The sequence below is a fragment of the Prionailurus viverrinus genome, chromosome B4, assembly GCF_022837055.1.
Source record: "Prionailurus viverrinus isolate Anna chromosome B4, UM_Priviv_1.0, whole genome shotgun sequence".
NCBI classification, from domain to species: Eukaryota; Metazoa; Chordata; class Mammalia; order Carnivora; family Felidae; genus Prionailurus; species Prionailurus viverrinus.
The window spans coordinates 127,604,836-127,626,507 of NC_062567.1; the positions used below are offsets into that span (position 1 = coordinate 127,604,836).

Consider the following 21,672-nt stretch of genomic DNA (forward strand, 5'->3'; position numbering starts at 1 on the left):
TAAGCTAAGTGAAATAAGTTGGACAGAGAAAGACAAATCACATATAATCTCACTTACATGTGAAACCAGAAGTGGGGTGGAGGAGAAGCAAACTGTTACATACAGAGAACAGACTGGTTGCCAGAAGTGGGGTATGGGGAGTGGGCAAAATGGGTGAAGGTGGTCAAAAGGCACAAACTTCCAGTTATAAAATAAATAACGCATTAGAATGTAATATACAGCATAGGGAAAATAGTTAATAATACTGTACTGTATATCTGAAAGTTGCTGAGAGTAGATCTGTTTGTTTTTAAGTTTATTTAAGTAAACCATACCCAATGTGGGGCTCAAATTCATGACCCCGAGACCAAGAGTCACAGGCTCCACCAACTGAGCCAGCCTGGTATCCCACTAAGAGAACAGATCTTAAAAGTTCTCACTCGGGGCACCTGAGTGGCTCAGTCGGTTGAGCGTCCAACTTCAGCTCAGGTCATGTACTCACAGTTCGTGAGTTCGAGCCCCGCGTCAGGCTCTGGGCTGACAGCTCAGAGCATGGAGCCCGCTTCAGATTCTGTGTCTCCCTCTGTCTGCCCTCCGCTGCTGGCACTCTGTCTCTCGCATTGTCTCAAAAATAAATGAACATTAAAAATTTCTCACTCATCACATAAATAAATTTTCAAAAAAGGGTAGGGAGAGGGGGGTTGTTTGGGTGGCTCAGTTGGTTAAGCATCAGACCCCTGATTTCGGCTCAGGTCATGATCTCACGGTTCATGAGTTCAAGCCCCACACTGGGCTCTGCACTGATATTGCAGAGCCTGCGTGGGATTCTCTCTCCCTCTTTCTCTGCCCCTCCCACTCTCTCTCTTTCTCTCTAAAAATAAACATATAAACCTAAAAAAAAAAGTTCTCACTCATAAGAAAAAAGGCATAACTATATGTGGTTATGGATGTTAAATAGACTTACTGCGGTGGCCATTTCACAATATACACAGGTACTGAATCATTAGGCTGTCCACTTGAAGCTAATATAATATTATACATCAACTATATCTCAATTATAAAAAAAAAAAAAAAGGTCCAAATGAGGTGCATTCTTCTGAAAATGACACTTGTAGTGGCTGAGAAACCTTAATGGAGAGGTTCTTCTGTCTACAGAGCAAAATCCAAATTTGCTTCCCTACGAAGCAGTTTCCTTATTCGTCTCAGAGAACTGGTTTGAGAACTCATCAGTGCAGTGTATTCACCAATTTCCCTTTCCCACTGATGTCTGAAACTTACTGTGAATATGGGACAAGCAAGCTGAGATGAACAAAAGAATTTTCATGGCCCACACAGCAGCCCTAACACGAAACGCCTAAATGTAGGTGCACACCCACATTCTACCAGCTTTGACGGGCAAAGGATTCGCATGCATATGAGGGAAAAGCTATCTGCCAGCTGCAGCAATCCCTGAACAAAAGTCGAATCTAATGTTTAAGCAAACCTTTTAGTGAAGTGACTATACATACACAGAAATGGCTAATGGGCCGTGAATTTCCTCAAAGAGAACCCACCCAGGTAACCAGCATCTAGGCAACAAACTACCACCACTCTAGAAGCCCCTCTCACGCATTTGCAAAGTCACTCCCATCAGCCCACAACAATGACTGTAATTAACACCATAGATTTACTCTGCCTCTTTCTGAACTTTGTATAAATGGAGTCAATCACACGTCATATACTCTCTTGTGCTGGCTTCTTTCAGCCCACATTATATTTGTCAAACGGATCCATCTGTCGAGTATAGCAATGGTTCCATCCACTGTCATCACTGTAAAGCTCTCCATTGCATAAATGTAGCATCATTTATTGAAAAACATTTCAGTAATATTGAAAGGCACTTGTGTTACGTCCAGCCTGAGGCTATTACTAAAAAAGCTGCTCTGTATATTCTTGTACACGTCTTTTGGTGCACATTTGTACGCATTTCTGTTGGGTATAAAACGAGTGGAATTGCCAGCTACTGGTTCAGCTTTGGCACATATCGCCAAATGCCAGTTCTCCAAAGTTGTACCAATTTACATTCCCACTAGCAGTACATGAATGCTCCTAATGCTGAACAACCTCACTAACGCTTGGAGATGTCCGCGTTTTTCATTTTAACCGTTCTGGAGTTAGTATAGTAGCATCGCACTGTGGTTATTTGCTTTACTCTGATGATTAATAATCCTGACTACTTTTTGGGCACTTGGATATGATCTTTCGTGAAGTACCTATTCAAATCTTCTGCGCATTTTTTTTTACTGGGTTGTTCTAAGCCTGACTGATAAGATTTCTTTTATATATTGATTTGTAGGAGCTATTTATATATGCTGGATACCGGCCAGATACCTATATTGCAAATATCTTTTCCTGAATTCTGAGGTTTGCCTTTTTACTTTCTTAACGGTGTCTTTTAATGAATACGTATTCCTAACTTTAATGTAGACAAGCTATCACTTTTTCCCTTTATAGACAGTATTTATGTCCTGGTTCAAGTACAGAATATCATGAAGATATATTCTCGCAGTTTTCCTCTAGAAACTTTTAATAAAGTAGCATCTGAAATGTGTATTTTTTGAAATTCCCAGGCACATCATGTACGTGTATATAAACAAGGGAGGTTTTCTTCCACCAAACAGATCAACCAACTCAAACAATCTATGAATTAAGCAAGATCACACTACATTAAATTCATTAAGCCCTCCTACTGCCCAGGACTGAGTCAGGTGCTATAGGAGATAAAAATGGTATTGGAGATCCCTGTCCTAAGTGAACGACACTCAAATATAAGCTGGGAGGATTTTGACATCAGAGCTCAAAAATAATAAATCATCTTCCACCATCCTGAGCTCTCCAAGCAAATTTCTATTTCAATAAGGAACAGCAGGACAAAGGCATTACATTATTACTGCTACTGCTTCTTCAATACACACACCTAAAAACCACATCATTTACCAATTTTCCTAAGAGTACACCTAAGATCTTAATAAGATAACAGCTACAAATTCAGTATTTTATAGCCTAACTACCTAAAAGAGACAGCTGAGTCTGGAAATTATGCAATTTTTCCTGAAATAAAAAAAATCTCATCCTAGCTAGAGAAGAGTGGAGCAGAGAAGGAAAAAAATACATATGTATACACACAAATTCTCACACACCCACCCAAACATACATTTTTTTTCCCCTCAATGTTTTCCAAATTTCTTACCCATAATGACTTATCCTTTTCTTCCTGCTCTTGGAGAGAAAGGTTACCTTTAAAAAACAAAAAGGGGGCACCTGGGTGGCTCAGACGGTTAAGTGTCTGACCTGGGCTCAGGTCATGACCTCGCGGTTTGTGAGTTTGAGCCCCGCGCTGGGCTCTGTGCGGGACAGCTCAGAGCCTGGAGCCTGCTTCGGATTCTGTGACTCCTTCTCTCTCTGTCCCCTCCCCCGCTTGTGCTCTGTCTCTGTCTTTCAACAAATAAACAAACATTAAAAAAAAAATTTCTTTTTAAACAAAAAGAAGTAGAATAAAAAGAGTCTCCGTGAGTTAGGAATCAAATATATATGACCCCTCTATGAGAGGTAAATTTAGGAAGGTCGATTCTGGGATGAGAAGTTGAAGGGGTTAAAGTAAAGAATAGTCATTAAACCAATTCAGATGAGCAGAGAGTTTTTAAACCAGAGTCATCGAGTTTTCTTTATTCTATTTTGTAACGAGCCTCAAAATAGAATTGTGCTACTCTTCTAAACATGTAGAGCAGGAGGGAAAAGAACAAGTCTGCTCATTTTAGAGGTCAAAGTAGACCAGATGCTTCACAGGCTGGGCTTCTAGGCCTTAAGCACATTTTCTGAAATAATGCAAAATCCATCAGCCGAACTTAAGGGATGACCTCAAGTTAAAATAGTTTACTACCTTGTTTACAAGATAAAAAAAAAAAAAAAAAAGAAATCTAGGAGATTAAAATTCTTTTATCCAGAAAATTTTCAGTCATTCCTCTGACCCAAAATAATAGGCAAAGGCTTGACCAGCCAAGAACTAAGCTCTTTAACAAGAACCACAATTTCCCATGGTATTCATTCATTCAACCAACTTTTATGTTCTGTATATTTAACTATGGTCCCATAATCTAGGGACCACGTATACAGTGTGGAAAACCGACACAGTCCCTGCCCTCGTGAAGTTTAGTCAAATAGCAGACAAAAACATTGTACCACATAAAAAAGTAGTTCTAAATCATGGTAAATGTCAAAGAAAATTGGGTGAATGTACTTTAGGTTAAAGAAGGCCTCCTTCAGATGATGACTTCTAACCACTGGAAAAACAACGAAAGGAGTCTTCCTGGTGATCCCAACCAAAGATGTCTGTCTGGTTGATTCACCTCTAGCAATTCCAACTCACTCTTCCAATTTCTAAGGCCGCCTCTACCTCCAATCTATCCCTGCATTCTGAATGCTGCCTCGGCTCAAGCAAATCAAGAGTTCGTGGTATGGCCTCCCTGAACTAGAAACTACAACTGAGGGCCTCTCTCAGTACAGAGCTGACAGCAAAAGTGCCTCCCAAAGGCAGCCAAGAGGTGCTAAGGTGGAGCGGAGGTCTCTCGAGGGCCTCCTGTCCTCTCCTTCCACCCTGCCTTCGAGGATGAGCGAAGGCGTCCAAATCAGAACCTCTGCCTTTCTACCATTTCACAAGTGGCTCTTGTACAACTGCATGGGAATCTATAATTATCCCAATAAAAATTTCCATTTTAAAGAAAGCAACTTTTGGAGGCTCGAAGCCTCTCTATAAACAGGCATTATAATTAAATGGTTCACCTCCTTCCTCTCTCCGGTATCAGCTTTTATATGTCTGAGGCAGAAAATCAGCACGCCTAAAAAGGGAAGTTGACAGTAAGTTTTACATGATCTTTACAAAAGCTTAACCACTACATTCCCCTTAGGAAAGAAATTCTTTTTCGGAGAAGAGTTTAGGACTTCTATGGAGCTCAGAGTGTGAGAGCACATGTACCACCTTTGGATCCAGAATATAATGGGCTGAAGCCGTCTATGACACTGGCTGTGTGACACTGGGCCAGTGCAGTTTCCTCCTCTGCAAACCAGATTAAGGCCACCACACCACAAATTAAGGGAGGTAATGGAGGAGTCTGATACTTGGCAAATAATAGCCACTCAAAAGACAAACAAACACACCTTAGCTGCCTTCCCTTCCTGCCTAAAGGGGGATTTTAAAAAATAAAGTGAAGAAGGAAGACACTACTGGTTAATTGAGAAAATTATTACAAGCAGCTGATGGTTAAAAACATCAGGTCATTCTCTATTAGCTTCAATGTCATATTGCCAAGGCTCACTCATAAGAAGGGTAACTGTGTGACCTAGCTTAAGAAATCCCAATTTTAGGGGCTCCTGGGTGGCTCAGTCGGTTAAGCGTCTGACTTTGGCTCAGGTCAGGACCTCACAGTTAGTTTATGGGTTCAGGCCCCGTATCAGGCTCTGTGCTGACAGCACGGAGCCTGGAGCCGGCTTCAGATTTTGTGTCTCCCTCTCTCTCTCGCCCCTCCCCTGCTCACACTCTGTCTCTCTCTCTCTCTCTCAAAAATAAATAAACTTCGAAAAAAAAATTTTTTTTAAATCCCAACTTTAAACACTCATCCATTATTCCCACTAACATCAGATTATCCCAGAAATTCATATTATTTCCATTTCCAAACTGTATCTCCCAGACAACCTCACTATCTAGAAACAGCATAAAGAGGCGCCTGGGCGGCTCACTCGGTTAAGCATCTGACTTCGGCTCAGGTCATGATCTACCCAGGTCATGGGTTTGAGCCCCGCACTGGGCTCTGTGCTGATGGCTCGGAGCCTGGAGCCGGCTTCAGATTCTGTGTCTCCCTCGCTCTCTGCCCCTCCCCCACTCGCACTCTCTCTGTCTCAAAACTAAATAAACATTAAAAAAAAAAAAAAAGACTAGAAACAGCATAAAAATTTTTCATTGGACAATATATTCCACACATTTGTTTCGGCGGGAAAAGTGCGATCACCATACTTACACGAGGGCAAAGGGGACACTGAAAAGTACAGACAGGTCAGCAAAACAAACCTATGTCGCTGGGAACTTTATACCTACATAGTATTTGTCCATATTCTATCTGAATAAATTCGCATTTATGCAACCACATGAATACAATAGCCAAATGGATCAGAATAAAACTACAGGGACCCAGACAAAACCCCGGGACCACATTCTGCAACCATCAGCTAGATCGAAAAGACGGAGATTCAAACACCAAGCATACCCTCAGTCTAAGAGGCATCTGTGCCAAAACAGAAGATCAAATTTAGGTATAAAATATATCCCTGGTGGAGTCTGGAAGGCCTGTAAGAACAATTCATTGTCCCTGCAGCAGAACGTCACCGAAAATCCTTTCTTACACTCAGCAGAGCACCTGCAACAGTTAAGAAGCTGGCCAAATTCAACAGCCATCAGGGCACAGAAGGCATGCTCCCTTGGCAACAAGGCTGGGCTCGGAGTGCAAAACACCTTTCTATTCCTACTGGGTTGAAAATCACTGCCAAACCTGCCCTTTAACCAGAAAGGGCCAGTGATAACTCAGTTTATAATGTGAACAAACCATCTACCTGCAGTGTTCTGAACGTTTTGGAAAGAATGCAGGATTGTGAGGAAAGGGGGGGAGAAAATGAACGAATGAATCAATCAATGAATCAATGAATAGTGGCTTGGTCTTCCAAATCTGCTTCACATTCTCATATTCCCAATACCCATTTCCCGCAAATACGTCCCGGGTCCAGGAAGAACGTCTTTCAGCATCTGCCTTTAATTTGGCACTTCTACCCTCCTCCTTCCTCCCCCCTCCTTTTCTCCTCTCCCCTCCTCCCAGCTCTTATCCCACAGGAACAGGGAGGAACGAAACACACACACACGCGCGCGCGCGCATACACACACACACACACACACACACACACACACACACACACACACACGGCTCCCTGTGAACAAATGGAGAAGAGATCAGAGAGGAAAGGAGAAGAGAATGCGGAGGTGCACCAAACAGGAGGAAAGGGCAGCTCGCACAACGGGGCACAAAGAGAAGCCAAGATGGCTGTCCCCGAGCTCCAGCAGGCAGGGCTGTTTCTGATTAGGTGAGTACAATCGCAGGGCTGCACAGGAAGCGCTCGGGGGGCCCTCTTGGTCTGCCCCATCCCAAACACACTGAAAACCTTTGTACTGTAGCAGGCCCATCTGGAATCAGTTAGGACCAAGCTCCTAGCAGGCCTTGCCTTTAAAAACATAAAATGAAATGAAAACTCCCTAAAACCACTGAGCTGAGCTTTTCCCGCCCGCAACTTTCTCATCCCTTCCCCCCAAATCACCCTTTGGAGCACGTTTCTCCATCTCCCATTCGGAGGTCCCCTCAAACAAAAGAGTCATAAAGCATTCAGGGAGCTAGCATCCTCCCCGGGCCCAGGAACCCCCAGAAAATTACAGCGTTCGTGCAACTGAAATACCTCTTTACACAATTCTGGGATTTTTTTTTTTTTTTATGTTATTTTTAGGAATTCAAAGTGGCCTACTTTTTTCTGCATTGAACGAAGCGGATCCTTTATGAAACTTTTTCGTTCTGTTCTGTCTTCTACATCATGCAAAGTGTAGAAAGACAAACTCTGGGGTAATTCTCCTAGGATTCAAAAGGGACAACGTTTTCCTACTCACATTCCTAAGTTAAATTGCCAATATTTGCTTCTGCAGGAATCTGATTTTCACCGAAGCTTTCTACAAAAACCAAGACTTAAGACTTCTCCAGTAGTGTGGTAAATGCCTAGAGTAAGATCTGGGAGACCAAGAGAACAGTCTTGATGGCCATGAAGTAGCCACGTGGCTAGGAATAAACCATGTAACCTTTCTGGGTCTCTGTTTTTCACTGGCAAAACATGGTGGGGGGGGGGGGGGGCGGGGGGTATGGCAGACTCAGTAAGATTATTCCCAGCACCACTACCCCCTCCAATTCCACACACCTAACAAAAATAAGCCTACGTCCACAACTAGCCATCGGCTTCACCTAGGAGTCAGCACTTGAAGGCAATTTTCTTATTGCCCGCAAAGACCGTACAGAAAGGTGTTGGGTGTGTGATGGCCCATGGAGAATGGGCAGGGCCTGCCAGCTAGCACACTTCTATAAGCCACGTTCCCTGTGCTCCTATTGCCTGGCGACATCATAACCACAGCAGGGGGTAAAACGGCAAAGGCAAGTACCAGGCTGGTCATCTGGGCCCGGCAACCTGATATCAGAGACATATGGCACAGAGACCGGGAGAGTTCAATTCACAAATAAACCACCGAAATACAACTCTGTTCTTTGCGCTCAGAAGCGTCTTCTTTATTTAACTGATCTCAACCAATATTTATTGAATCTACCAAAAAGGCTAGATTCTCTGGGGAACTGAAAGAAAGAAAGAAAGAAAGAAAGAAGAAAGAAAGAAAGAAAAGAAAGAAAGAGAAAAGAAAGAAAAGGAAGGAAGGGAAGGAAGGGAAGGAAGGAAGGAAGAAAGAAAGAATCAGAAAGTACCCTATCCTCAGGAAATGTCTCATCTATTGGAGAGACACAGAGCAGTTCAAATTTGAAGGCTGGCATTGTAAACCACCTGAATTTATCACAGGGCTCCATAAATGTTAAGTAAGTTTACATCTACAGAGCTTCGAGAAGCAGATCTATGCAAATCACCCCCAGCCTAGGCTGTCCCCGGCACAGGAGCTCTGCAAGCCACCACAACTGGCTGTACCTATGGAACAAATTCTTGACCCGAGGCTGGGTTGCAGGGATTAAGAACCAGCTGAGCAAGTAAAAGGTTTGCGACTAGAACTGTTGCCCGTCCCCAGCCTTGCCTTGGGCCACGCCCGAGGCTACAACCAGAAGGGCAGGAATTCGCTCCGCGCACATGTAAGGTTTCTGGCAAGAGGCGCACACCGTGGGGTAGCTGCCTTTATCTCAGGTCGGGTTTCCTCCATAACTAAAACTGGTCAAGCAGGGGTCTGGTTCTTAGAGGGCCTGTTGTGTCGTTTCACATGTTAGAAGTGGAGAGACAAATAATCCTATAAAACTGAGCCGGCTCTGCCTAGTCTCCCATCCGGGATAGCGCTTCTCCCGCACCACTGCATGGCGTGTCCCATGTGGGGAAGCTCCCTAAAAACATGCCCCTTCAGGGGCGCCTGGGTGGCGCAGTCGGTTAAGCGTCCGACTTCAGCCAGGTCACGATCTCGCGGTCCGTGGGTTCGAGCCCCGCGTCGGGCTCTGGGCTGATGGCTCAGAGCCTGGAGCCTGTTTCCGATTCTGTGTCTCCCTCTCTCTCTGCCCCTCGCCCGTTCATGCTCTGTCTCTCTCTGTCCCAAAAATAAATAAACGTTGAAAAAAAAAAAAATTTAAAAAAAAAAAAAAAAAAAACATGCCCCTTCAGTGAGTTACACCTCCCCCCTCCCTAAACTGGCAAGACTTCAAAGGCATTCAGAGAGAAGTAAGAGTCTCCCACATGGGGTTCCAGAAACAGCCAAGCTGAACTGTAGGAGGCGCATCAGAGGCACCCGGCCCGCTCCCTGAACACTAATACATTTCAAATTCGGCCCAGAGAACTTGGCAGCTCGGCTAGCTCGCAGACCAGCTCTAAACACAACTGGACCCGGCAGGATTCTTCATGGCAAACAGCAGTGGAGGGGGCCAATCAAAACTCCTGGCCCTGCCAAAGAACTGCAGGCTTTTCCTTAAAGGGAAAATGCTTCAAGGTACGTGTTCCTGTGTGTGTGGTTGTGAGCAGAGAAAAGGAGTATTTTTGGAATTTCTACCTCCAGTTAACTTTACTCGTATCAATTCCTTTTCCCGTATTTGTCCCCCTCTACAACACCAGCATTGCCGCGGGCAGTAACGAAAAGCAAGTCAGGACTCAACAGAAAGACGACCACAATCCGGACACTACATTTGACCAAAGGAGGCATGGGACGCCTCCTCATTTTAGGAGAGAACCCGGACTCACCCTTACAGCTGCCACTGGAGGGCAAAGTTTGGAGACTTCTCCCGAAGATTCCTTCCCTAGATCCTCGCCTTTCCCTACTGTCTTATTCCCTTTCTCTGACCCAGTCCCCCCTGTCATTCAGAACTGAGTCAGCCGAAATGCTCCAGCAAACTGCACGCTGATTCAAGGATTTCAAAACCAGAGACAGCGTGGGACAGGGAGGGCTTCTCTAACAACCTGCAGCAGTTCTGTTCTTCTTAAGCTTCCAATCCATCATGGAATGGTACTTTTGTAAAATGCAAGAAAAAGAATCACTAGGGGTAAAAAAAAAAAAAGGAAATTTTAAGAAACAAAGACATACAAAATACAAGCCCAAACTTGTTATTATTAGGTTCGATACTCATAAAATTTCTCTATCAAATTGCTACAAAGTTTCTCAACGCTCACAAGCAATTTCTATACCTCTCTTGTAATGAGTGAACTGGTAAGAAACCACGTGGGAGAATGCTGGTCTACAGAGGGCACCATGATTAGTCCCAGGGCAGTGAGAACAGACCAAGCTTTGGTGCCACCCAGGCCTAGAGATGAATCCCAGCTCAATCACTTAACTAGTTATGACTCTGGACATGTTATTTAATTTCTCGGACTCTCAATAAAACAGGAATGTAGTATCACCAAACACTCTTGCAAGGCTATGAAAGGATCAGGAAAATGTAATGTCAAGGAGCCCAGCACAGTGCCTGAATCAGACTAGGTATCCAATAAAAATAACTATGTTTGGGGCGCCTGGGTGGCGCAGTCGGTTAAGCGTCCGACTTCAGCCAGGTCACGATCTCGCGGTCCGGGAGTTCGAGCCCCGCGTCGGGCTCTGGGCTGATGGCTCAGAGCCTGGAGCCTGTTTCTGATTCTGTGTCTCCCTCTCTCTCTGCCCCTCCCCCGTTCATGCTCTGTCTCTCTCTGTCCCCAAAATAAATAAAATTGAAAAAAAAAAATTTTTTTTAAATAACTATGTTTATCATGTTTTTCCAGAGATTTCCTTTCATCATTCTCTTTTAATCCAAAGGCAATTCCAGGGCACCTGGGTGGCTCAGTCGGTTGAGCGTCCGACTTCAGATCAGGTCACGGCCTCACGGTTCGGTTCGTGAGTTCCAGCTCCGCTTAGGGCTCTGTGCTGACAGCTCAGAGCCTGGAGCCTGCTTCAGATTCTGTGTCTCCACCCTTCTCTACCCCTCCCCTGCTCATGCTCTGTCTCTCAATAATAATAAATAAACATTAAAAAAGTGTTATTATACAAAGGCAATTCCAATTCCAGTAAATCTTAACCTTGAGAGTTAGTATTTTCATAGCGAATTATAACAGCAAAAGCCAGATCTATGATCTCTTACTCTCCTTAGTATCCTTTCCCCTTTGGTGTCAGAACCAAACATTCTTGTGCCAAAAAATGCATTCCTATTTGATTTCTAGTGTTTTCTGTTTAACTCAAAATACATTCCAATTGGAGGTATAGTCAAACTCTTTCTTACCAATCTAACCACCAATTCTGCTGTAAACCCAGTTTTGCTATATTATACTAAATATTGAGACCACACAGGCAGAATGATTTTTTTTTTTTTAACGTTTATTTTTGAGACAGACACAGACAGAGCATGAATGGGGGAAGGTCAGAGAGAGAGGGAGACACGGAATCTGAAACAGGCTCCAGGCTCTGAGCTGTCGGCACGGAGCCCGACGCGGGGCTCGAACTCACGGACCGCGAGATCATGACCTGAGCTGAAGTCGGACGCTTAACCGACTGAGCCACCCAGGCACCCCAGGAAGAATGATTATAAATTATGTAGAAGACACACATAATGACAAAACCCTGTCACCCCAGCCTGGTCTGAACTCTAGTTTCTTAGGCGCTGAGGCCCTCCTTCACAACTGTTCTTAAAAATCTTAATTTAAGTCCCAGCTCTGCCACTTCACAGTCCCCATGATCTCCATGATCTTCAGAAAGCCACATTCCCTTGCTGAGCCTCTCTCTTCCCTGCCCAGTGAAGCTCCCCATTTGACTTTACCTAGGTTCAACTCTTCCTTCCTTTCTTTCTTCCTTTCCTTCCCCCCTCTCCTTCTATTCATTCATTCATTCATTCATTCATTTATAGCATGCACACAAGAAGGGAAAGGACAGAGAAAGAAGGGGAGAGAATCCCAAGCAAGCTCCGTGCTCAGTGCAGAGCCCCACGCACATGGCTCTATAATACAACCTCGAGATCCACGACAAGAGCCGATATCAAGAGGTAGATGCTCTACCAACAGAGCCACCCGGGTGCCCCTAGGTTCAACAGTTTCAACACAATCCATGCCAAAGCCCCCTGGCTCCTCTTGTCCTCCTTGTCTTTCTAGCTTGGACAATTCTAGCAGCCATTCTCTCACCAAAGGCTCTGGCCACTACTATCACCCCTCTTAATTTTCAGTCTGTCCTTCCTTTCTTTCCTCAACAAGTACCCTCAGTAAGTCACTGGAAGGAGGCAGTTAATGCCACCAGATCCTCCGGGATCTCCACCTCCCCGCTCAAGCCTACATTCATCCTCTTACAAAGATTTCTGCTGGTATTCACAGCATTAAGGCTATATGGAAAACCCTGAAGAATCCAGGCCAACCTTTCTACACACTGAAGAAGCTATATTTGCAATGTAAAATTACAGAAATGGGAAAAGATATTTGCAAACACCTAACTGATAAAGGACTGGTAACAAGAATACATAAAGAGCTCTCAAAACTCATTAGGGCAACAAATAACCCGATTTTTACAATGAGCAAAAGGTTTAACAGACCCGTCATCAAAGAGATATGGATGGCAAATATGCAAATGAAAAGCTGCTCAACACCATTAACCTTTAGGGAAATAATCATGAAAACCGGTAAGAGATACCATTACAAACTTATTGGAATCATTAAAGATTTTTTTTTTTTTAATCGACAAAACCCGGTAGTGGAAAGGATGTGGAGCAACCGGAACTGCCTCATACATTCGGTGCTGCTGGGAATGCAAAACTTGTAAGCCTTTTGGGAAACACTTGGGCAGTTTCTTCTCTTCTCTTCCCTTCTCTTCCCTCCCCTCCCATTTCTTTCTTTCTTTTTTTAAGTAGGCTTCATGCCCAGCACAGAGCCCAATGCTGGCTCAAGACCTGAGATTAAGACCTGAGCTGAGATCAAGAGTTGGACGCTTAACCGACTGAGCCACCCCGGTGCCCCGAAGTTTCTTAAACAAGCTTAAGATATGACCAGCAAGCCTGCCCCTAGGTATCTACCCAAAAGAAATGAAGATAAATGTCCACACAAAAACCATATACACAGAAATATTTATTGGAACTTTATTCATGATTGAATTAAGATGAAAACCCAGTGACCATCAACTGGTGAATGGAAAAATAAATTGTGGCACATGCATCGATAAAGAACTACCAATAGTAAAAAGGAACAAATCACTGGGGCGCCTGGGTGGCGCAGTCGGTTAAGCGTCCGACTTCAGCCAGGTCACGATCTCGCGGTCCGTGAGTTCGAGCCCCGCGTCAGGCTCTGGGCTGATGGCTCGGAGCCTGGAGCCTGTTTCCGATTCTGTGTCTCCCTCTCTCTCTGCCCCTCCCCCGTTCATGCTCTGTCTCTCTCTGTCCCAAAAATAAATAAAAACGTTGAAAAAAAAATAAAAAAAAAAAGGAACAAATCACTAATATGTAAAATGGGATGGATGAATCTCAAAAGAACACAAAATGGAAGAAGCTAGACTCAAAAAGCTACACAGTAATTCCATCTATATGACCTTTTAGAAAAGGCAAAACACCATAGGAATAGAAATCAGATACGTGACTGCCAGCAGCTGGGGATGGGAAGAAGGCTTGACTAGATGGGGACCCAAGGGCACTCTTTATGGTAACGAAGTATTCTGTGTCTTGACTGTGACAGTCGTTACATGACTGTTACATGAATTTTGTCAAAATTCACAGATATGCATATTTCAAAGGATGAACTTTATTGCATGTAAACTATACTTTGATAAAGAAACAAAAAAACATAAAAGTCTCCCTCAAAAAATAACAGCCTTGGGGCGCCTGGGTGGCGCAGTCGGTTAAGCGTCCGACTTCAGCCAGGTCACGATCTCGCGGTCTGTGAGTTCGAGCCCCGCGTCAGGCTCTGGGCTGATGGCTCGGAGCCTGGAGCCTGTTTCCCATTCTGTGTCTCCCTCTCTCTCTGCCCCTCCCCTGTTCATGCTCTGTCTCTCTCTGTCCCCAAAATAAATAAACGTTGAGAAAAAAAAAAAAATTAAAAAAAAAAAAAAAATAACAGCCTTCTCCTTTCATCATAAAGGAGTTAGCTGAAGATGCAGGTGGGCCAGAGGACGAGGAATTATAAAGAGGCACAGGCCAGCAGGCCCAGAGCCTACGGTCACAGAGTGTTTCAGGGAGCTGAAGGATGATGATGAGGCAGGGAGGCCATCTCAAAAACCAGGTCAGAGGGCCCAGTGACTGAGGATTCCAAGCCATGAGGAGTGGGGTACAAAGGTGGGAGAGACAACCTCCATGGCTGGAAAACTGGTTACACTGAGCAGATAAGTAAAATGAAATAAGTAAATGTACTGAGGATAAGAGGAGCCAAGTTTTTCCCTACTTGAGAATATAGCTGCAAAACTGGAAAAGAGGTTAGCTGGACTTAAGATGGGCTTATCAATATACGAACTCTGGCTTTATGATACAACACTCATGATTTTACAGCATAAAATCTATAATATACACACATATATATTCACACACATACAAACATCATATATATATATCTGCACACACATATAGGAATAGAGAAATAGTTACAGATGTATGCATATATGGTATGTGAGTGTACATATATATTTTCTGACTCTGTCCGCTGAGAGAGCCTAGAGGCAGTGACACCCCAGCAACGATGTGTATACCTCAGCACCCAGATTTTGGTTTCTAATTACCATCCTCCATTTAAAAGAAGCAGGGCTCCTTGGAAATGGCTGATTCCAAGGCTAGAGCAGGAAAAAAAAACAAGATAAGCCTGGAAAATCTCGTGTCAAGAAATGTCCCATGAATGACAGGGTCAAGCCAACAGGACAAAGGAGCCAGCATAAAGCAGGTCCCACGGGCTAAACTGAGGACAGCTGAAGGATCAGAATATAGAATTACAACCTATTACAACCTACTGAACCAAACAGGATACATGAGTCTCTGCTGACAGAAATAAACAAACAAATGAGAAGGGAAAATTCTTCTTTAAAATTTTTTTTTAATGTTTTGATTTATTTTTGAGACAGAGAGAGACAGAACATGAGCAGGGGAGGGGCAGAGAGAGGGGGAGACACAGAATCTGAAGCAGGCTTTAGGCTCTGAGCTGTCAGCACAGAGCCTGACGCGGGGCTCAAACTCACGGACCACGAGATCATGACCTGAGCTGAAGTCAGACATTTAACTGACTGAGCCACCCAGGTGCCCCGGGAAAATTCTTCTTTAGAGTGGAATGTCAACTAATAAATACAGACAGAGAATCACCATTTGGCAACTATCACAGAAGTGGCTGGTCCAGGAAGGAGTTGTCACAGCTAAGGCTGTGAGCCTGAGGTCCGGTGAGGACCACTTTCCTGATTTGGAGAGCATATCCCGGCTATAGAAGACAGTCTTATTAGGGGGAATACGCACTGGAGTGTTTCACAGTGAAGGGATATCACATCCACAGCTTGCTCTCAAAACTCGAAAAATAGTAACAGAGAGGGGTGCCTGGGTGGCTCAGTCAAGTAGGCATCCAGCTCTTGATTTCAGCACAGGTCATGATCTCCCGGTTTGTGGGACTGAGCCCCGCATCAGACTCCACATTGATAGCACAGAGCCTGCTTGGGATTCTCTCTCCTCCCTCTGCCCCTCCCTTACTCATGTTCACTCGCGCTCACGCTCTTCCCCAAAATAAATAAACTAAAAAAATAATGGTAAATAGTATGCATGTACACACACACACAAAGAGAGTGGACAATGGAGCAAACGCAATAAAATACTAACTGGGAGATCTGAGTAAAGAGAATATAGGCCTTTTTAAAGTTTTTCTCTTTTGGGGAGTTTTGGTTTTGGTTTTTTTCAGTTGTTGTTTGGGCAACTTTTCTCTAATTGTGAAGTTATTTCAAAATAAATGAAAAATTAATAGCCCTCCAATGCCAGGAAGTATGCAGGGCACGACAGAGTTTACCTTCACAAAAAAGCTGATCCTGAAGCTCAGAAAAGTGAAAACCTGGCCCCAAGTCCTCCAGCTAACAAGTGCTGGCCCCACCCTGAGGTCTGCCAAACTTGAAGGCCTTCAAACTCTGCTACGGCACCACGCCACCTTGTTCCCCAAACGGGTGACCGCTGTTTGCAGAGGGACAGGCCCACGTGTGTGCTGACCACTGAGGATGTAAAAAGAATCAGACCAGCCCTGCCCTCGAGGAATTCGGTCTGATAGAGATAGCCAGCCTTGTAAAGTAATAAAGGATTACAGGTGCCACGGTTGGCCTTCTTACGCGGGGAATGTTGGCCCTCACTCTGTCCTAAGTTCTGTCTGACCCCTTAGAGGGTCATACTTTGTGACGGACAGGACAAATAGACCAGTGGCTACAATGGGATGCATTTAGGTCATGGAAGTGAAAGGTCTGTGTCTCATGAACATATGAACGAACACACACACACACACACACACACACACACACACACACACTCTCCTCCAAGGGCTGAACAGCCCTAAAGAAAAAAAAAACGAGGCGTGGGTAATCCCAGTATATTTGAGAAGTCTCAAACTATTCTTCTCCTTAGGTTTGCATCATCCACAGAGGTAGTCTAAATTTTGTTTAAAGGGGTCCTTTTCTCAAGTAGTGATTGCGGTGAGATTAGAACTGTTTGGCCCAGTTTTGACTCTGGACTACTGCCAGAAATCAGACTCTTAATTTCTAGTGGTTTTCTACTCAAAGCAGAAAAACAACTATTATGTATGAAAAACAGCAAAAGTCTGAAGCTCTACCAAAGCACCAAGAATCAGGTTTACTAGGCTCCCTGCTTCGATGACTCTGAAAGCCAAATTTACTCCCAGAGGAAGTGGGTTTTACCATCAATTATGTGTAAATTAAGTGGTTTTCTTCTAGTTATAAACCAACTGGGGACAGAGGGGATACTGTGCCTCCTGGTGTTCTCCTAAGTTTTGCAAGTAGCTCAGGTTCAGACCGTACATCATTTAAGTGAAGGGAAGGAGGAGGGCACGGGCTACACGGCGGTAACACAACAGTAGGCCTGATAATCACTGCCTTCAGAACACATAATTTGGCAAGGGAGACACATAAACAAAAAGAGTGTTACAGAACATCATCGAAAGAACACCTTCCAAATAGGAGTGGGAAGGGGAAAGTTTCCTTGAAAGGGGAACACCATTCAGCCGAGATCGAAGCAACGAGACATAATTAACCCAAATTTGCCAGGTCTGTGTACTCATGTGTGTTTTACTTGGCGGAAGATTTCCTGAGCAGGCAGGTGAAAACCATACAAGGAAAGATATGTCCGAAGGCAAAGAGGGGAAAGAAATAGCAAGTGATTCTATGTTGCTGGGACAGAAATACCAGGAAAGAACCCTGTGAAAGGCCTTCAGAAATGGAATAATAAATGTTTCATTGTCACAACAACTCCGTGGCGTCGTTAGGAGCTCCAGTTCACTGATGAGAAAGGTGGCCTGGACAAGGTCACGCCACGCAGAAATGGCAGGTCGGCCCTCAAACCCATCCTCCTTCTTTTTCATCCCCCTCAGTTTTACCCAGAACAGGACTAGTTCCTCAGATTCCCGAATCACCTTTTCCCTGGATATGCCAACCCTTGCAATTTAACACTTTCAAAATCCAAGCGCTCTCCAAAGTTCATTTTAGCTCCATTTAGAAGCCGGTTCCTCGCTAAAACCTGGTTGTACTCGTGTGTTCACCAATGTGGATTTCAACAACAACAACCACAATCTCCCCTTATGCTGCAGGGGCCCCAAAAGTTGAAGGCAGCGCTAAGACAGCCCACACAGAAGTCGTCGTCCGCCCTGCAATGCACAACACATCAGCATCTACTTCAGCTGGCAGCAGGAAGAGACAGAAGTTAGGACCCCACAATTATCCCTGTAGAGCACCACGCGAAAAGAAATGCAGGCGTAAGAGCTACAATAATGGCAACACAAATAGCCATCTGTGCTTATAGCCGGTCATGCCGAGAGCTTTTAAACACCCACATCCCTAATGCCTCCCTCTCCCCCCATGCAGGTGGGCCCATTCCTTTCCATTCTTTTCCAACCTACATAATTTCAAAGGAATAGACAATCCACTGCCAGGAGTGGGGAGCAAAGAAAGCTGCTGTAATTTTTTTTTTTAATGTTTATTATTTTTGAGAGACAGAGAGAGAGAGAGACAGAGAGACAGAGAGACAGAGAGAGCACAAGCAGGGAAGGGGCCCAGAGGGGGAGACACAGCATCAGAAGCAGGCTCCAGGCTCTGAGCTGTCAGCACAGAGCCCGACGCGGCGCTCGAACTCACAAACTGTGAGATCATGATCTGAGCTGCAGTCGACCGCCCAACCGACTGAGCCACCCAAGCGCCCCAAAAGCTGCTGTACTTTTGCACATAAAAAGACCGCTAAGGGAGGGTCCTAACTCCCCACCCTGTGTTCTACCCATTAAACCAGTATTTCCCTATTTCTTCTACTGTCTAAACACACAGTGACGTCACTCCTATTACATCTCCCAGGCCCAGTTCCCTGCCACCCTACCCTGTTCCACTCCCCCCAGGCCTGGTTCCCTGCCACCCACCCTGCCCCGGCTGGATTCGGTACCCTCTGCCCCATCTCAGCATTCACTCACGCTCTCAATGCACATCCCACATTACATCTCTGCTTGGTGTCAGTCACCTCCCCCTCTATACTGAGCTCCCAAAGACAGGGAATGTCTCTCCGCCTCCTTCCACACCCTCGACAGCCAGCACAGTGCTAGGCATGCAGGCTCTGAATGAAGGGTCACGCGGCGCATACGAGAACTGCAGAACGAAACGGGAAGTGGGCAGTGGAAAAGGAAATGGTTGGACAGTAATCTGAGGTCTGAAGATCCAGGATATCTAAAGAGAAATCACGGTACGGTCTCTACACTGGACCAGTATTTTGAGTGCAACATTTACATAAGAAAATCACCCTTTAGGGGCGCCTGGGTGGCTCAGTCAGTTAAGCGTCTGACTTCAGCCCAGGTCATGATCTCACAGTTCGTGGGTTCGAGCCCCACATCGGGCTCTGTGCTGATGGCTCAGAGCCTGGAGCCTGCTTCGGATTCTGTGCATCCCTCTCTCTCTCTGCCCCTCCCCAACTAGTGCTCTGTCTCTGTCTCTCAAAAACTAAAATTAAAATGTTGAAAGAAAGAAAGAAAGAAAGAAAGAAAGAAAGAAAGAAAGAAAGAAAGAGAAAGAAAGAAACAAAGAAAGAAAGAAAGAAAGAAAGAAAGAAAGAAAGAAAGAAAGAAAATCACCCTTTAACAGTCAGTAATAGATTCGCAACAACAGGAAAAGCTACCAATCCCACGGGAAAAACAACAACAACTAACCATAATCATCAGTGCCACGTCCCCTGAAGCAGTACAGTATCGAGAACAGCCTGCACGACCACCACAGCCCTCCCCCCTCCCAGCGCCGGTTCTCAACACAAACAGCTCTTCGGGGCTCCTTTTTTTGATTTCTGTCTTTCGGGGGAAACTTTTTTGCCTCCCGCTCCCCCTGCCCTTTCCCCTCTCCACTCTCCCAACAAGCTACCAGAGAAAACAACGAATATGTGCAGTACCCAAGAATCTTCAGAAGACACATCTCCCCAGTTCTCCTCAGTTTATCCTGAGAGCCGCTGGCAAGAAGGGCTGGCGGTTTGTTCCCAATTACAGACTTCGTCTGGGGACGAATGGAGCCAGGAAGCCCTCAGCGAGGCACTGGGAACAATGGGAGATCTCAAAAACATACTTTGGTAACACACTCCCCCAGCGGCCTGCAGCCCTGCAACTGCCAGGCTTCTAGCAGGCTCTTCCTGGACTCTAACCCAGCAGCCAATTCCGCCGCTGGGGACATCCACTCTCCCCTCTTCCTTTCCAGGTACGCTTGTCAAAACCCAACAGAACCTGACAGAAAGGTAAGCTGGGGAAAGGGTCTGGTAAGGTCCTGGGAGCGTTTCGAATTAAACCCTGAGCTGTACTTTTTCCTGGTTTTTCTTTTCTACGGAAGCGCAAACCTACAGAACTGCTGCGAAGAGGTGCTGATTTTTGCTAAGATTTTATTTGCAATCACTGTAATGAGATGTCAAAGCTGAAAGGAACCTCGGGAAAAAACTCATCGGGTCCCCACGTTTCACAGATGGAGAAATGCCCAGAGAAAAACTGCCTAACTGCGGTTACACAAAGGAATTCCCTAGAATGTCACATCCTAAATGGCAAGAGCTACACCTAATCCATCTCCAGAGTCCCAACACTGTGCTCCGCGCTTCCTAAACGGTTGCTGAACTGAACTAAAATGAACACAAGTAATCAGTGGGAAATCTAGGGCTGTAACCCACAATGTTGTACTTCAAGAAAAGTGTTTTTCCGGGGTGTCTCGGCAGGGGTGGGGGGAGGGGGAGGGTCGCTCAGTCGGTTGAGCGTCTGACTCTTGCTCTCGGCTCAGGCTGTGATCTCGCATGGTTCGTGGGGTCGAGCCTACGTTGGGCTCTGTGCTGACAGCGTGGAGCCTACTTTGGATTCTCTGTCCCTCTCGCTGCCCCCTCCCTGCTCTCATGCTTGCACATGCGCACTCTCCCTCTCTCGCTCAAAATAAATAAACTTAAAAAAAAAAAAAGGTGTTCTTCCTTTCTAGAGGACTAGAAAGCTGGAGTCTCTGGATAATTCATGCGTACAGCAGACCCCATGGAATTCAGACACTCTCCCTCAAAGAACTAGGTACACTTCCTTTATCGACACCACCTATAACATTTCCAACCCCTTTATGTTCCAACTGATTTAAAAATCATACGTCTCTAAACTGATTTCCTAAAATACTCCTTCTCCTCCACTCAGAAAATATTTTTAATACAATTTTTTTTATTGTTTAATGTTTATTTTTGAGAGAGAGAGAGAAAGGGAGGGAGGCATGGAGGGAGGGAGGAGAGGCAGAGAGAGAGGGAGACACAGAATCCAAAGCAGGCTCAAGTCTCCAAGCTGGCAGCACAGAGCCCGACATGGGGCTCGAACTCACGAACAGTTGAGATCATGACCTGAGCTAAAGTCAGACGCTTAACCGACTGAGCCACCCAGGCGCTCCCACTCAGAAAATCTGTTAATAATTCTCTTTACTTTCTTTTTTTCCCAAGTTTTCATTTAAATTCGTTAGTTAACACACAGTGTAGTATTAGTTTCAGGTGCAGAATTTAGTGACCCATCACTTCCAAACACCACCCAGTGCTCATCACAAGTGCCCTCCTTCATCCCCATCACCTATGTAACCCTTCCCCCACCCACCTCCCATCTGGTGGCCATCAGTGTTCTTTAGGGTTAAAAGTCTGTTCCTTGGTTTGCCTCTCTTTTCCCCCCACCATGTTCATTTGTTTTGTTTCTCAAATTCTACACGAGTGAAATCATATACGT

The 21,672-nt window shown here is 45.0% G+C and overlaps 1 protein-coding gene across 6 annotated transcripts in view; it reads right to left on the reverse strand.

The window, feature by feature from the left end:
* The window catches only part of RBFOX2 (RNA binding fox-1 homolog 2), a 287,489-nt gene that overhangs the window by 223,775 nt on the left and 42,042 nt on the right, over positions 1 to 21,672 (reverse strand). The gene's annotated exons all lie outside the window — the stretch shown is intronic.